Source organism: Sceloporus occidentalis, unplaced genomic scaffold (genome assembly GCF_023333645.1).
Source record: "Sceloporus occidentalis isolate IW3139 unplaced genomic scaffold, rSceOcc1.0.p SCAF_9, whole genome shotgun sequence".
Taxonomy (NCBI): domain Eukaryota; kingdom Metazoa; phylum Chordata; class Lepidosauria; order Squamata; family Phrynosomatidae; genus Sceloporus; species Sceloporus occidentalis.
Window position 1 is genome coordinate 41,876,957 of NW_028316989.1, and position 13,937 is coordinate 41,890,893.

General features: G+C 42.3%; 1 long non-coding RNA gene across 1 annotated transcript; it reads right to left on the reverse strand.

Annotated features, from left to right (window-relative positions):
- Positions 1 to 6,893: 6,893 nt before the first annotated feature.
- Positions 6,894 to 9,618, reverse strand: LOC149307395 (uncharacterized). The gene is made up of 4 exons (XR_016282270.1): positions 9,456 to 9,618; positions 8,972 to 9,122; positions 8,696 to 8,830; positions 6,894 to 7,013 (listed from the first exon to the last, which is right to left on the reverse strand). It is a non-coding gene; the product is annotated as an uncharacterized LOC149307395 (long non-coding RNA).
- Positions 9,619 to 13,937: the final 4,319 nt, after the last annotated feature.

The window sequence follows — 13,937 nt, forward strand, 5'->3', positions numbered from 1 at the left end:
TAAGACAAACCTATGATGGGGTTTTCTTGGCAGTTTTTTTCCAGAGGAGGTTTGCCATTGCTATCCTCTGAGGCTGAGAGAGTGTCACTTGCCTAAGGTCACCCAGTGGGCTTCCATGGATGAGCGGGCATTCGAACACTGGCATCCAGTCGTAGTCCAACATTCAAACCACTACACTGCAATAGTTTCTCCAATATACTATATACTATCTAATGAACCTTGCCAAGAAAACCCTGTGATAGGTTTGCTTTAGGGTCACAACTTGAAGCACAGGCAGGCAGAGGTCTAAGGCATTGAATTATTGTGTCTAATCTACTCACTACTTACCTACTCACTGGTAATCTCTAGGGTCTAACTGAGATATGGCTTTTTCTTGTTGTTATTTGTTGCTGTGTGCTTTTAAGTTGCTTCCAAATTATGCTGCTCCTAATGCAAACCTATCACAGGGCTTTCTTGGCATGATTGGTTTAGAGGGGTTTGCCATTCCCTTCCTCAGAGGCACAGAGACTGTGACTTGTTCAAAGTCACCCAGTGGGTTTCTATTCCACTGAGATCACCATACTTGCTCCTTTTGGACTACATCTTCCTGAAAGGGGACAGTGTCTGCTGGTTCAAATAACATTGCGCCAGCAAACTCTGCAGTTTTTGGGTGGCACCTATATAAACAAATAGCCCAAACACAACAAGTAACCAACAATAATAATAATAATATTTATTTGTATCCCGCCTCTCCCTGTATTGGATCGAGGCGGGTAACAACAAACAAAAGAACAATGAAAACACAACATCAAAAAAACCAGAAGTAAAAACATAATAAGACACACAAAATCCCAATTCCCTATCTCCCTCCCACCCTAAAATAGCATTAAAAAACCATCTCACATTTTAATATTAAACCAATTAATAATATTAATAACATATTTACATGAGAAACCACTCAGAGCCTTACCACACAAGATGAATTTGTAGCCTAAGCAATCATAGACATGATTGACTTTGAGTGAAGAATTGCCTAGGAAGGGGGGACTGCTCATTTCATGATAGCTGTCCAAATGATTTGACCCTTCCCAGCGGTCTGAACCATCCAACTGTGCACATTTCCAGTGAATGGTTCAATTGGCCTCAGCGCGGTGACGTGACCCACCCCCCCACCCCCCCTATCCTGCCCTGCAACCCATGATCAGTAGCCCTGTCGATCCATCCAAAGAGGGTAAATCTGCAACTAGGGTTGCCGTAAGTGTCCACTGAAACCTGGGACAAAATGTGGAACAAAATCAAACCAAACTGGAGGACAAAACTCAGCCCAGAATGTAGGACATATAAGAAAAATGGAGGAGCTTAAATGTCCTACATTTTGGGCTGAGTTTTGTCCTGCCGTTGTCCTACAGTTTGGTCTAGAGTTTGTTTTACATTTTGGCTTACTGGACAATTATGGCAAACCTATCTGCAGCACATGTAGGGGTGCCATAACTGTTCACTATTACCAGTGACAAAATGTGGAACAAATTCAACACCAAATTGTAGGGCAATTGCAGGACAAAACTCAGCCCAAAATGTAGGACATTTAAGAAAAATGGACGACCTTAAATGTCCAACATTTGGGGCTGAGTTTTGTCCTGCAGTTGTCCTACCGTTTGGTCTAGATTTTGTCCTACATTTTTGGCTTAGTGACAGTTATAGCAATCCTCTCTGCAGCACATGGTCCAATTTGCTTGAATACAAGCCTTGCTCAAACTCGCCCTATCAGACCTGACCTTTAGGAATTGGTTTTGGACCTTTCTGAATCACATAGGAGATTATCGCATTGGCAAAAAAGCAGACCTGAGTCCAGGCTGAGCGTGGGCTGAACCTTTTCAAAAATGGCTACCAGTTTGCTATTGTGATAATCTCCATAGTCTGGACTATCTGGTAAGAAGACAGGCCTTAGACTGATACATTGCAAAGACATCAGCTATTCTTGCATGCTAAAACATGTTTTGTAGGGGCACCTTTGGAATATTCAACATAAAAAGATCTTGAACATAGGTTGTCAGGACATACATGGGATTAGAAAATTAACTTATCCACAGACTTAAGAAAGTATTTAATAACATTCTAACAGAGAGAGAGAGAGAGAGAGAAAACAAATCAAATTGAAAATAGATTTAAAAGAAGAAGGCATTACAAAAAGACAAAATGAACTTGACAATATTTTGGAAGACAGCAAAAATCCTGAGCTCTCTAAATTCATCTGAGCATAGTCAAGTGTTATAAAACATTGGCACAGTCAACAGTCGGATACCACATCCTCATTCCACAAAACCTTTTCAAGATTCAGGAAAAGAAAAAAAATTAAAACATTGGCATAGTTATTCAGTTTTCAACAAACTTTTTCAATGCCATATCTGTGACATTTGATATAAAATGGTATAAAGATAAAATATGTAAAAACAGCAAGATGATGGCTCCTTATGGCCAAACTCTAAAGCTTTCTTACTTCATCTGTATTAAAAAGTTTTTACGGCAGATAATTGCAGCTGCAAAGAACTTGGCAACTTTTACGGTTACTAGTTCCTTGTAGTCTGAAAGACATAAAATTGCTCTTTTCTGCCAGGTAGGTGTTGTAAAAGAAGATATATATATATATATATATATATATATATATATATGGCATGAGATTCTAGATAAAGGGAGCAACAAAAAAGGACATGTCCAATTGACTCAACCTCCTCAGAGCCGCAGGAATCTTTTTATATTTGCCTTCAACTACGGCTGACGGAATGATATTAAATCTTGCGAGCATAAATGCTCTTCTAAATTTGGGGATGTGCAGGTTATCAAAGTATTTGGCATGTATGGAATTCTTTCAGTTCCCCCAATTATGGGATAGAGAATTGCTTTGCTTTTGTGGGTTTGCAGGTCAATATCTTTAATTCTCTGTGTGATAACAGTTTTTGCTTTATTATAAGCCAACATAAGTACATGATCTCTTGATAACCCAATAGACAAAAGCTTCAAAATTAAGGAATTTATCCAAGTTGATCTAAAAGGGTCCGTTAGTATTAATACAGTGCTGTGTAAATTTACAGCGCTTTATAAATAAAGGTTAATAATAATAATAATAATAATAATAATAATAATGGGGCCATTCCTTTTTACATAGAATAGCCAAAAGTGTCTCCATGACTGCTTCACTCTACAGTGTATTGGTCTAAGGGCTGTTTTCCCATTGGATGGTCTGGATCAGTCTGGGTGGCAGGAATTGTGGCTCCGGGGCTTGGGCTGGATCCCTCCCTGCCCCATGTGTCATTATTTTAGAGTAAACCCATGGGGGCCCAGCGTCCCCTCTCCTTGCTCCACGCGGCTTTACTCTTTATTTGAGAGACCAGCCTGGCAGAGAAAGGTCAGGGAAAGCTGGATCTTTTCCTTCCCTTCTCTGCCAAGTTTCAAAGTCAAACTCAGGAGAGAAGGCATGGAAGGCTCCTGGCCTTTTCCATCTCTTTCCTGCCAGCCTTCAAAGTCAAGCCTGGCTCGGAAGAGATGGGAGGGCGGTTTGGATAATTTCGTGGGTGTTGGAGATTTGCCCACATTGGATGGATCAGAAAACAGACAGGTCAAAAAAAACCTACTGGTCAGGAATTGCAGGGCAAGAGAAAAAAAAGAGGCCACGTGAGTTCGCTGAGGCTAATGGAACCATTCACTGGAAAGGTGTATAGTAGTTCCCCCTCCTAAGCCATGGATTTTTTAGCCACTGGTTCAAGCTTTTGCAGCTTGAAAGTTTTCAAACAAAGGATAAATTCCAAGTAGCAAACCTTGGTGGGTTTGCTACTATTTTAAAGAGGGGGAATATTTTGCTATGTCATTCATTGTACGAGGGGTAATGCACCAACACAAGCATTTCAGGCATGTAGTTTTGAGATTTTGCAGACTCCACCTTCACAATATCCCCTCGTATTTAATGAGACTTGAGCATCCACAGGCCTTGTTATCCACAGGGGGTCCTGGAACCAGCCCCCAGTGGATAAGAAGGGACAGCTCTTCACAGTTGGATGGTTCAGAGCACTGCTTCCAATTGGTCAAGGGGTGTGGCAGGTCTATATTGGAAGGGCTAAGTAAGTTTGACAGCTATCAATCATTTTGAAACTTCATTTTTTTGCATTGTAGGAAGCCAACCAAGTCTATGAAAGCTTAGGCTACAAGTTCTTTCACCCGGTTAGTATTAGATGAATGGGCAGGCTCTGGTCTTTTTTTTTTCTCCTTAAGCAGGTGGCCTCTGCTCTCTTCCTGGCCTCTTCCTGGCCTTTGCTATCTTCCTAGCCTCTGTTCTCTTCTTGGCCTCTGTTCTCTTCTTGGCCTCTGTTCTCCTCTTGGCCTCTGTTCTCCTCTTGGCCTCTGTTCTCCTCTTGGCCTCTGTTCTCTTCTTGGCCTCTGTTCTCTTCTTGGCCTCTGTTCTCCTCTTGGCCTCTGCTCTCCTCTTCTTGGCCTCTGCTCTCCTCTTCTTGGCTTCTCCCTTCAGCTGCCGCCGGACATCTTTTCCCTGTTGTGTTGGAAACCTGCAAACTGGGGTGTTATGGCAGCAACAACAGGGAGTTTCAAGGTGACGCTTCTTTGCAGGTGGAGGGCTGCAACATGAGTTTTGGACCTCAGGACGTGGCAGCATGCGCTTATTAGTGGCTAGACGTCTCCGCTTGTTGTCCGGTTCATCCCTGGACAGAACAAGAGATAATGAAAGAGAGGTGTCACCTCAGAAGAAGACATCCAGGATGCCAGAAACATGAAAGTTTTAAGTAAGCATATACACGGAGATGAGTGTGGATTCCTTCCAAACAGGCATGGTAAAAATAATATTAGGACAGTGTTAAACATCCTTGAAAAATTTGAGCGCCAGAATGATGAGAAGCTGGCTATGCTGTTTGGTGGATGAGGAGAAAGCATTTGATAGGATTAGTTTGAGTTATCTACAAGAAGTACTGGAATGGATGAATCTGGGACCAAAATTATACAATTGGTTATTTGCTATATACGTTGAACAAAAGGCGTAACTGATAGTAAATAATGAAAGAACGGGTTATTTTAAAATTGAGCGTGGTACAAGACAGGCTGTTCCCTATCCCCTCTCTTGTTTATTGTTGCATTTGAGGTATTGTTGAACCACGTTAGAACTAACCCTGAGATAAAAGGGGTAAGAATAAGAGAACATGAATTTAAAGCTAGACATTGTTGTCCACATTACAAGAATATACAGATGATAAATCGATCTAAAACCTCTTTTATAACAAAGAATTTAAGCAAGGATAAGAAGGGGGAACTGAGTAAAATTTCTGGATTTAAAATCAATAATAAGGCTAAATACCTAGGAATTGTTATGACAAATAGAAATATTGATCTATTTCAAAATAATTATATTAAGCTTTGGACTGAGATAAAAAGGGATTTAGCTTCTTGGTCAAAAATACACCTGAAACGGTAAGGGTTTAAACCAAGGAAGTCTTGTCAATGTCTGTCAAAGTCTTAGGAAGAACGAAGCGGAGAGAGTGAAAGGTATTTATGTTGGGGTTGAGGGGGGGGGAGGGAGGGATGGTGGATGACTGTGTATTCTGATAAGATGCTTCTGTTATATGTTATATATGTTATATGTTTTATGTTATGTGGTTTAGGTAAATGTAATTTGTTTTGTTTTGTAATAAAATAAAATAAAGGAATACAGTGTTTAGATAAGTACGATGGAACCAAAATTGCAAATTATAAGATGTTTTATGTTATATGGGATACATTATACTAAAATTAGATAGACCAATTGTTATATTTCTTTTCTTTTGTCCACGCTCCTTTGTAGTTACAGATAAAACAAATGTGTGCACTTATTTGAAGGGGAAAGTAATCAGATTTTATGTTATCTTTCCCTTTCACCCTTAAGAATATCTATATGAAAACGTCAGCTGACCTGTGGTCCCAGTCGCTGCACAACCGCTTCTGGGGTGTTCTGTTGCAGGAAGGCTTCCCATGACTGTCTCTTGGTCCAAAGCCTCGCTTTGCTAATAAAGGAAGGAAATATTATATATAAATGTGTAAATTTATAAATGTGTAAATTTACAGCGCTTTATAAATAAAGGTTAATAATAATAATAATAATAATAATAATAATAATAATAATAATTTAAACAGGGCTATCATATCACCTCTTAACCTTCTTTTCTCCAGGCTAAACATCCCCACCTCCCTAAGGTGTTTCTCATAGGGCATGGTTTCCAGACCCAATTTTAGTCACCCTCCTTTAGACACACTCTAGTTTCTCAATGTCCTTTTTGAATTGTAAAATTATATCTCTTTGGATATCTGACTGAGGGCCCGAACAGACAGGCCAAAATAAAGTTGCTTTGGATCACTTTGGAGATATGCTGTTTAAACGATGCATGCGTCCTAAGAGGCTGGAAGCTGCGTCAAAGCCAAGCTCCAGTCCTAAGGACTGGAGCACAGCATTGGTACACCTTCTGGCCTTGCATGTGCATTTAAATAGCATACCTCCAATGTGACCTGAAGCAGCTTTATTTTGGCTTGTCTGTTCGGGCCATGAGAACTAATGGAAAGTGTTGTGTGTCAGCTTCTGCCTGGTTTCTTACCTGGCCTTTTGTTTGGCTGAGAAGGAGGAGGAGGAGGAGGAGGAGGCGGCGTCTGGTGGACCTTTGGAGAAGGATCATGACGAACTGCGGTTTTCTCCTTCTTTTCCTGTTGAGAGCGAAAGAGAATGGAAAGGCTTAGTAGCAAACCTGAGAGCAAGTGCATTTTTCTCTCTAGGAATCTCTTGGTCCTGAAGAATGCATGGCATTGCCTTGTCAGTGAGGGGAATCGAAGCCAGATCGCCAGGGTTCTAATTTAACATTTAAACAGCCATATTATGGTTGCTATACCTTCTCTTCCTTGTCTTGGGCTGTTTTCATCTGCTTCTTCTCCCTCTCCTTCTCCTTCTTTTCTTGATTCTTTGCAAGAATTTCTTTATCTATCTTGTAGTCTTTCTGCTCCGTTTTTGCAAGATTCTTATCAAGACAAAAACAAAACAAACAGTTTCATTTACATACCGCTTCATACTGAACTAACAGTGTCTAAGCGGTTTACAACTGTAAGCTAATTGCCCCCAACAGTCTGGGTACTCATTTTAGCAACCTTGGAAGGATGCAAGCCTGAGTCAAGCTTAATAATAAATAATAATAAATAAATGGTTTATTTGTATACCGCCCTTCCAAAGATCAGGGCGGTTCACAACAGTTAAAAATTACATAAAAAGTTTCAATATACAATGTTAAAATACAAACGACACAAAAAGAAAAACAACAACAAATGCCCCCGGGTTAGAAACCCATTGCCTGTGTGGCCTTATGGCAGGGGGGGCCTATAAGGACTAATCGGGGAATGCGATGCCAAACAGGTGGGTCTTCAACTCCCGTTTGAATTGGGCCAGGGAGGTGACTGAGCGGAGCTCTATGGGCAGCGTGTTCCAAAGGGCCGGGGCGGCGATGGAGAAAGACCTCCTGGAAGTGGAGGATAACCTTGCCCCGGGAACCCTAAGGAGTTGCTGCCCAGTTGTTCTGAGGGTGCGAGGCGGAATGTATGGGGAGAGGCGGTCCTTCAGGTAGCCTGGGCCCAAGCCATTTAGGACTTTATAGGTCATTACCAGCACCTTGTATTGCGCCCGGAAGCAAATGGGCAGCCAATGGAGGTTTTTTAGAACCGGTGTTATATGGCTGGCCCTGGACGTGCCAGTGACCAGCCTTGCAGCCATGTTCTGCACCAATTGAAGCTTCCGGGTTAGGTACAAGGGCTGTCCCATGTAGAGTCCATTGCAGAAGTCCAATCTCGATGTTACCAGGGCATGTACCACAGTTTCAAGGTCCCTCTGGGTCAGGTATGGGCGCAGCTGGCCCCCTTAGCTGGGATTGAACCCACCCTTGTGGTTTTTAGTGAGTGGCTGCAATACAGGCATTTAACCACCTGTCAATCCTTCTAGACAAAAGGAAGAAAGGATACAGGAAAGGAGACTATGGCCTGTTACAGACTGCCCAAATAAAGCTGCTTCGGGTCTCTTTGGAGGTATGCTGTTTAAATGATGCATGCATCCTAAGAATCCGGAAGCTGCACCAAAGCTGCACTCCAGTGCTTAGGAATGGAGTGTGGCTTTGGCGCAACCTCCGGACTCTTAGGACCCATGCATCATTTAAATAGCATATCTCCAAAGAGACCCGAAGCAGCTTTATTTTGGCAGAAAAAGCAATGATTGCCAAAATAAAGCTGCTTCAGGTCACTTTGGAGGTATGCTGTTTAAATGATGCATGCATCCCAAGAGTCCAGAAGCTGCACCACGATCCTTAGGACTGGATCGTGGCTTTGGCGCGGCTTCCAGACTCTTAGGACACATGCATCATTTAAACAGCATACCTCCAAAGTGACCTGAAACAGCTTTATTTTGGCCTTTTGCCATATTTTTGGAATATAGGTTTAAATATAGCCCACTTAAACCACTCTTGCCTTAATTTACAAAACATCTTGTAGCACCTGTGAGACTGAGCATAAACGTTTGTAGACTTGTTCTCCATCCTCATATCCATGAAGTCAATGGGTGCCCAGAACGGATCTTAGATCCCTCCTTGCATCCGCCGAAGGAGATCAAGTCTACAATGGCTGATGCTAAAACTTCCTTTGAAAGTACAAAAGCTAGCACCACCTGACTCTGTGGGGTTTTTGGCTCTTTCTGGACCTTCTGTTTCAGCTTCTTTTCCCTGGCCAAATACAGGAGGTAGTCAGTCTCGGCTTGGAGCTGTTTTCGCAATGGTGTTTTCTTTGTCTTAATTGGTAGCACCTTTGGATGGGAAAATACACAAAATAAAATCTCACATGTCATAGAGTTGGAATAGACAGCTTTAAGGGTACATTCTCAGTGGGGAGAAAGATAGCCAGATGCAAAAAATACTATGAAAAGTGCATGAGGCTTCTCCTGTACCTTGTCGGTTAGTTTCAGCTGTTGGATGGATTGCATTAGTTCGAAGGCTCCGCTGCCTAGCTTGTCTTCTCCAGGTAACAAATTGGAGTGGCCATCCAAGCCCCGTTCAACATCCGAATTGGCTGGTTTGGGTTGGCAAGTGAGATTAACCCTGTCCATTTGACCAAAGAGGAGAATCATGAGGGGGTGCCCCTTTTCCGTGGAGTTTATCACAAGTGAGGAATTACTCATAATTTCAAATGAAAAGAAAGTGGAGCCAGAACGCATTCAGGTTAGCAAAATTACATGAATTGCATTCGAACTGGCTCCCCATTGCCCAAAAATAGCATGCCATTGCCCAAATTTGCATGTGGCAGTCTATCACACAATAACGTTAAACCCCATGATTGCGTTCAGATTGCCACTGGATTATACTTCCAATTTCCCTTGCCTGATAAGCTCTCATATTCTAACTGTTCTCCCAAGAACCTATTTCCAGACTCACTTGACTTCCTCCTCTGGGACTGAAATTTTCTGAACTTTTTCATTTGGCTTGATGGGAGCTTTTCTGGTGGAATCTTCCTTTGTTCCCACTTCTTTTTTGGGAGAATAACGCCAAGAACAGCCTAAGAAAGAAATACAATTTTACCTCATCAAAAGTAAGTGAAACTCTTGATATAGGATATATCTTCATGCATGTAAACATTTAACAGGTTTTCTAGTGGTCAAGCTGATAGCAGTTAGAACCACTTGAAATTTGTTGTCATCTACTGCTTTGGGGCAAATCATGGCCCCAGGCAGCCCTCCTGTGCGCAATGTAGCCCTCCATCTGTGTAAAAATTGAAACTGCCCTTCCCCAGAGGCTTCTGAAGAACACAATTTGCCATTTTGCTTCCTTCCCAAAATTTTAAGGTGGCCAGAGCAGCATTTGCAGTTTGCAACCCTCCGTGGTCTACAGAAGGGCGTCCCTAGGAATTGCAACCCCATGGTTTAGCTGAGATAGTAAATTGTGAAAACACAGGTATGTATTTTCCATAATTTCTGCCAGTGAAAGAATTTCAACTAGGCTGGCACAGAAACATCATTGTGGAATCTCAAAGCTCACCCAAGGAATGAACCTCGAAATTCAAAAAGGTATTGGGGAGGTTGCTCCAAACCTCTGTCCCATAGATCTCCAAAACCTGCTATGCCAGCATGCTTACCTTCGCCTGGATCATCATTCATCTGGTGTGACATAGACATCTTTTGACAAAGATCTACCAAATGCTTTTCTCGAGCCTTGGAACTTTCCCTCATCTTGGCATGTTGAAAGATGGACTCAAGACTGGAGATGGGAAAAGAAATACAATATCCCCTTTTGCAAGCGGTTTACTATCTCCCACTGTGCAAAGGAGTCGGTGTTGATGTGGCATGTAGGTTAAGTTTCATCTCAAAACAGACTCTGGAAAAGTGACTGGTACATTTGGATTCCTCTCTCGACCATGAAATCCACTGAGAGACTTTGGGGAAGTCATATGATCTCCTGGGATCACCATATGTTGACAGACTACATGCACATGAACACACACGCGCACACACGTGCGCAAGCACACATGCTAGCTGCGCATTGTGAGCATTATGCTCTGCTGGAGTGATTTGGTCTGGATCTTTATCCACTCCTGTAAGTAAGTTACTTAGGATAATGCTAGGCTGGGGCTTGTCTGTGTTCATATTTTGGGTGAGATTTACAGTTCACACCCTATAAATCACTACACCTGTCTAGCTTGTCTGAAAGAGTTTTTATTATGATTAAATATAGATGGGATATAGACAGCTAATTGTTGGACTGCAGCTTCCACGATCCCTCATTATTGGCTTTGCTTGCTAGGACTGTTGGGAGTGAAGACCAAAACAACATTTATACAACCATATGTTGCCCATTTCTGACATAGAGAGTGACATATCAAGAACTTTCAGCAATCAGACAATGCTGTATCTTGAGTTGGAAAATCTGCATCCCTCCAGAACTTGATAAACTGCTATGTCCATAATTGCTCACCAGTAGTCAAGATCAATGGAGTTGATCAGAACTGGGATCCTAACCATATCCAAAGAGTATTCTCGGATTTTCCAACCCAACCCTACCTTTATTAGTTAAAATATTTATATGTCACTTTTAAAATCCATACAGCTTCCCTACAAGCAGTGCATTCAACATAGTTACAGTAAAATCACATAAGTGTATCATACAATACAAAATCTGTATTAAAAAAAAAGACCCCAATAAAATACAGCCTCTAAAGGAAACAGTAAAACAGGCAGTAACAAGTACAGAGTGCAAGGAAAGAAACTGTTTGTCAGTCTAGTTCAGGCAGAAGAATGCCAGCCCTGCTGAGAGCTATTCAGATTCTGGCTGGCCTGGCTTAGCAATGGACAAGAGCAGGCCCATACTGGAAGCACCTTTTACTCTTCCAATCAAATCTGGGAGAAGCACAGCTAACAGTCTCAGGTTGGTTAGAATGACCTTAATAGATTAGAAAGCTGGGCCAAAGCTAACAAAATGAATTTCAACCCAGAGAAATCTAAGCTGCTGCAATTAGAGCAGAAAAATGAAATGCACAGATATAGGATGGGGGACACCTGGCTTAAGGAGACAACATGTGAAAGGGATCTGGGAGTCCAAGTAGACCACAAGTTGAACATGAGTCATCAGTGCAATGCTGCAGCTAACAAGCCCAATGCGAATTAGTCTGCATCAATAGAAGTATAGTGTCTAGATCAAGGGAAGTAATAGTGCCACACTATACTGCTCAGGTCAGGCCCAACCTGGAATACTGTGTCCAGTTCTGGGCACCACAATTAAAAAGGACATTGAGAATCTGGAGTGTGTCCAAAGGAGGGTGACTAAAATGGTGAAGGGTCTGGAAACCATGCCCTATGAGGAACGACTCAGGGAGCTGGGGATTATTTCACTTGGAGAAGAGAAGGTTAAGAGGTGATATGATAGCCCTGTTTAAATATTTGAAGGGATGTCATATTGAGGAGGGAGCAAGCTTGTTTTCTGCTGCTCCGGAGAACAGGACCAGGAACAATGGATCCAAGCTGCAGGAAAAGAGATTCCACCTCAACATTAGGAGGAACTTCCTGACAGTAAGGGCTGTTAGACAGTGGGCACACTCCCTCGGAGTGTGGTGGAGTCTCCTTCCTTAGAGGTTTTTAAACAGAGGCTGGATGAAGCTTTGATTTGGATTTCTTGCATGGCAGGGGGTTGGATTGGATGGCCCTTGCGATCTCTATGATTCTATGATTCTAGGAGACATTGGATCCTGGCAGAGATGCTGGAATAGGGGAGAAATAAAGAAAGAAACCGGCATCTCTGCCTTGGGCCCTTGAATTTAGTACCAACCACTTGTTTTTGGTGTTTGCAACTCCTTTCAGTGGGTCCTTCTGGGTGGTGTTCCACTGAAACTTTGCAGGTATAAGGTAGTCCTTATAATTGATCTTGTTCCCAGAAGGTGATGATGTATCTAACTTGCTCTCAATATCGGAGTCACTATCACTGTCCTGTAGAAATAAAGAAGAGTGAACAAAATGGCTTGCATCCACTGCTTATTTTCCCAGGTATCACTTGCTCCATGTCATAGAGCTGTGATTTTCTTACAGTGTTGTGCATTCAAGTCTTTTTCTACTCGTGGTGGCCCAAAGGTGAACTTATTCTATGGTTTTCTTGGCAAAATTTGTTCAGAGGAAGTTTGCATTAAATTCCTCTGAGCCTGAGAGAGCGTGAATTGCCCAAGGTTATCCACAAATTTTCCATGGCTAAGTACAGATTTCAATCGGCCATCTCTTGGGTTTCAAGAGACTACATACAGTGCTTCCCGCAAGTTTGCAAGACTACATCATCCACCATGGGAATTAGGGACTTACATTTTATATTAAGATATTTGCAGACCACAATGGCTTGGAAAGCTCAGTACTTCCGGGAGTTCTTCCCATGTACCCCTCTGCCTGAGGAAGGAACCTCCTCAATATGCCCCAGCAGTAGGAGCTGTAAATGGTGGGAGGATCTGAGAGGGCCTTTTCTGCTGGGGTACCTACGGGGATCGAATTGGCACCAACACCACTTTTATTGGAGGTCAAATAAAACACAGCATTTTGCTTCCCTGTGCCATTGGAGTTAATCCACATTTGTGCCTGTGTTTGGTCTCAGATTGTTTTAAAAGAGTGTGGGCTCTTCGGTTTTAATTTGCCATTTTTTAAAATATAGGTTTAACCCACTTAAATTACTCTTGTTTAAATTTGCAAAGAGATATTGCGGCATTTGTGAGACTAACTGAGCAAAAGAAGTCGCAGCATAAGCTTTTGTAGACTTGGGGGCTGTACAGACAGACAGGCCAAAATAAAGCTGCTTCGGGTCACTTTGGAGGTATGCTGTTTAAAAGGCATATGCATCTTAAGAGTCCAGAAACTGTGCCAAACCTGCACTCCAGTTCTTAGGACTGGAGCTTGGCTTTGGCACGGTTTCTGGCCTCTTAGGACGCATGCATCATTTAAACATCATAACTTCAAAGTGACCCAAAGCAGCTTTATTTTGGCCTGTCTGTACGGGCTCTTGGTTTCCTTCCTCAGATGCATGGAGTCAACGGGTGCCCAGAAAGGACCTCAGATATCTCCTGAGCACCTTCTCACTCCTTGCATCTGCCAAAGAAGATCAAGTATACAAAAGCTGATGCTAAATCTTCTTTTAAAAACAGAAGATCTGGTCCAGCACCTTTGGACTTCTCCACTGGGTTTTTGGCTTTTTCAGAGTCTTCATTTCCAGCTTCTTTTTCTGAACTAACTTCTGGAGGTAGTCAAGCTGGGCTTGGAGCTTCTTCTCCAATGGCATTATCTTTGTCTCGACTGGGAGCATCTTTGGATGGGAAAATACACAGAAATAAAATAAAATCCCACATGTGCTCTTTAAAAGTCTCCTACCAGAGCAAGGCAAACAAGGGTTGGATGGCGA